General features: G+C 41.2%; 1 protein-coding gene and 1 long non-coding RNA gene across 2 annotated transcripts in view; one reads left to right on the top strand and one right to left on the bottom strand.

Annotated features, from left to right (window-relative positions):
* clmna (calmin a) overlaps positions 1–3944 on the bottom strand; it is a gene marked incomplete at its 5' end in the record, with an annotated part of 44348 nt that overhangs the window by 16555 nt on the left and 23849 nt on the right.
* LOC116669804 (uncharacterized) overlaps positions 1–3944 on the top strand; it is a 13121-nt gene that overhangs the window by 2568 nt on the left and 6609 nt on the right. Inside the window, exons 3-4 of the long non-coding RNA XR_004326856.1 lie at positions 1490–1565; positions 3297–3303. This is a non-coding gene — a long non-coding RNA (uncharacterized LOC116669804). The remainder of the gene's footprint in view (positions 1–1489; positions 1566–3296; positions 3304–3944) is intronic.

Genomic DNA, 3944 nt, shown 5'->3' with positions numbered 1-3944 from the left:
ATCATGTTCCTTTATTTTAGTCTCAATAATTCCTAATTTCTGCTTTCTAACTCAAACATTAGGTAGGATTTCCTATAAATGAGGTTTATTGACCATAAATTCCAAAAATAACTGTAAAACTAAAGGTATAAGTTAGTGTTCCGTATGGTTGAAAACGTCAAAGTGATAAACATTGAGAAAAACGTCAAAATTGTTGAAAAAAATTGTAAAAAACTTAAAAACATTGATGGTTGGGGATTTTCAATTTCGGCGGGAAGACAACACAAGGCTAAATTGAGAGTTTTTAATTTTTTAATTTAAACTTGTTTTTAAGTTGAATGACAATAAAGTCTGTCTAATGTATTTTGTTCTCACATTGTATTCTACGATTGCTCAAGTCTACAAGCATTTGTTTGCACCATATTTACTTTCATAAGCTTGCCCCCCCCCCCCCCCCCCCCCACCATGCCTGCCGTGTGTGTTTTACACCGCGGCTGAGACACTGTACATAAACCAGATGCTGTCTCTCCATCTCCACTCTATGAATTATACATGCGGCTGTGTCGAACCGCCGGTGTGCGACATTAAAGTTTCATTAGCCCGTAAAGTGTTCATCTGCATGAGCAGTGGTGATGTTACAGGTCACTTTGGCCCTGTTGGTCGTTCTCCTCCCCAAACCACACAGTTAGCTTCTGTCTGTAACTTATGGCTGGTTGGACGGGCCCCCCCCCCCCCCCCCTCTGCTGCTGGGAGCTGTGGGGCCAAATACAGGAGAAATGCTCCAAAGAAGAATAAATAAATGACCATCATATGAATTCGAGGTGTGATAGTTCCGCGGATTACCGACTCTCGTATAATGGTCTCGCGATATCGGAGCTTGGTCTGGTTGGTCTTGTGATACATCTGGCTTTGAAGAGGAGTCTGGCTTGGACCTGTAAATTAGCATCGAGGTCCCCCGCCCGTTCGCCAAAGTTGACTCTGAGTTCACTTTTGCAGAGCGTAGTGGAGTTGCAGTTTGTGTTAGAAATTAATGAAAATAATAAGTTTCTGCCTCCAGCTTGTAGTGGGGGGGGGGGAATCACCAGACGCCTCCCAATACATTCATCACATACTGTGCCACGATACGATGTTATTTTGATTTTAAACATTCAATATTCTGCATATATTGAAATTTATAACCTTTTTTTTCCAACTTCTAATTTTTTTCCCCATTTCAAATGACGTCCCCAAAAGGAAACTTTGTCAACATCTGTTTTATCTAAAGGATACATTTCTCTGTTCATCTCACTTCAATTTGATTGCTGCAAAATGGATTATCGAGCAGACAAACTGACCAACACACATATAATAAAGATGGATACTTGGTGACTGTGTATGATACAGTATTGCCATTGAAAATATCGCAATACTATGATGTACTGGGGTTTTTTCCCCCCACCCCTACTTTGTTGTGCTTAACCCTCTGAGGTCTAAAAGGCATTTTTGCATATATGTAGATTACATTTTGCAGTATCGCTTTTTGAGTAGGAGTGTTGTCAAACATAGCTTGGACTTGCTGAGGTGTCTTTTGTCCTCAGAGGCTTAATGTTAAAACACACCTGTACATCAATAGGCAGTTTACCAAAGGACTGCACTATGAATGAAAGTATAGTTTCCCTGCCTGCCATAGTTCCAGTGCACCTGTACATTTAGACACAGCCCAACTCCGTTGTGTTTACACTGGCACGCTGTGTTTTAGTGGAAACTCCTGAGCCTGTCTTTCCCGTCTGTCCTCAGTCCCTCGCCGAGTCTGGGTAGACGAGTCTCTGATCACATCCTTTGTTTTCCCTCACACAATGACCCTCTCTTCTCTTACTCACTTTTTGGCCTCGCATCAAATCTCTGACCCCTAATTAACAATCAGACATTTGTCTTCTGTTATCTTGGAAAGTTCCAGTCACTTCAACCCCCCTCCCCCCCTCACCCTGCTAGTTCACCGTTCACCGTGTTCAGGCAAGTTGACAAATGCCTCATTTAGAAATAGTTGTGTGTCGTGGGAACAGGTCTAAATGTTGGCTCAGCAGTGGATGCTGATTTTAGATAGAAGATAATTCTGCATAGTTTAGTTCAGTGTGTGAACTGTTGGTGTATATGATTTGATTTTAACTCACATGTCCACAGTACGAACATATCCTATTCCCTTATTGTTGCTGAAAGCGTACAGCAGTGAGTTTTCTGGGGGGGGGGGGGGGGGGTGACATGCACCAAAGGGCCGCAGGGCGGAGTTGAACTCGGGGCCCGCCGCGTTGAGGAGTAAGCCTCTATATGCGCCCCTCTACCAACTGAGCTATCCGGGCTTCCCCATCATGTTTTTTTAACCATCATGTGTCCTTCTTGGCTACTAGCAACATGCGTGATCACGGAGGCTTGCACATGTGGACGCGTCGATAGTGTTGTTGTCATTCCTTAGAATTTCTCCTGAAACTAACACACTATAGATCCATTTCGATTTGATTCAGTTCAGGGGTCTGCGACCAATACAAGACGATACATGAGCCCATTTAACACAACAGTTACACTTATACTTACAAATAGATCTAAAATATGATATGATAGTTTCATTACTAAGCCATTCCAGACATTTCATTTAAAAACAAGCTACTCCTTTCAATAAAAACACAAATATAAAGTGGGAATTTCAAATAAAGGCGCATCTTAAAGTGTTGATCAATATTTTCACTCCGGCTTTTGAAAAATTTGATCTTTTGAGGATTAAAGTGATATATTGATCAAGATATTTGTATTGTTACACCATAATTGTGCCATTTATCTTGAACGCCTCTTGGTTGCATTCACAGTTTTTTGGGGGTTGCTTCTTTTGATGTCAAAAGCATGAAGTTTAAATGGGGTCAAAAACTTTAAAACATGGTAATACATGGTATTTTTTCTCTAAAATACCTACTAGGGCTGCAATTATTAATTCATCGTTTATGCCGAAAAGCATGTGCAATTTTCCCTTTAAAGAAGCTAGAAACCGCAAATATTGGATGTTTCTGTGTTGATGGATAATCACAGACTGGAATATGTCAACTTTTACTCAATGCTATTTCAACAGCACTTCATTAAAATTGAATAAGACGCCCCAAAATTAATGAAAGTAGAGATGTGTACTTGCCAAAGAGCTTTGGGTGGAGTCAATCATGTTATTTTGGGGAATTAAAAAGAACATTGATATAGGAAAACGGGTCAATTTGACCCAAAGACAACATGAGGGTTAAAAGTTAATTTTGCATGTCAAGAGATAAACAATTTGACGTAAAGAAGTTGAACAACATCAGGTTTTGTGTGAGATCGCTTAGTGAACTACTTTTCTTTTTTAAAACAATATACGTCACTAGAGAAATATGGCCGTCTCCTTACCGTCTTCTTCCAAGACAAAGGCAGAAGTATCAAAAGAGGTGAAAATAAATAATACATTTATCAGTGGGGTCATATTGAGAGCTGCAGCTATTTGAAGGAAGTGGATGGAAAATATGGTGACGTCAAGTAAGCCACTGGGACTTGTAGTCCGTCAAATTACATATCTTCCCATAGCCTTTTACATCACTATCTTGCAAAAAAGATTTTTGTGACATATGTGTAATCCAAGGCACAAGTCGCTCGGGACCAGGAAATAATTTTTTCGCCATTGACCATCGTTTCGGAGATAGGACCCACAGAGACAGATGGAAGGGGCGGGACTTCGGCTCTCTATTTATTCAGGAAAGGATCACTGAGAGGAAGCATCTCATTTGCAGGAACACCTTGATAACATACACACAGTTACACATTCATACCTGGAAGCAGCCCAGTACAAGCACAGTCAGATCTGCTGCCACTGAGCAGCTCCACTGGAGCGGTTGGGGGTTAAGGGCCTTGCTCAAGGGCACCTAGATTTTATCCCGTCGGTCAGAGGAAGGAGAGGTACCGCAGGTCCTACATCCCGG

Source organism: Etheostoma spectabile, chromosome 20, assembly GCF_008692095.1.
Source record: "Etheostoma spectabile isolate EspeVRDwgs_2016 chromosome 20, UIUC_Espe_1.0, whole genome shotgun sequence".
Lineage (NCBI taxonomy): Eukaryota > Metazoa > Chordata > Actinopteri > Perciformes > Percidae > Etheostoma > Etheostoma spectabile.
This window is presented reverse-complemented; position numbering and strand designations above follow the sequence as displayed.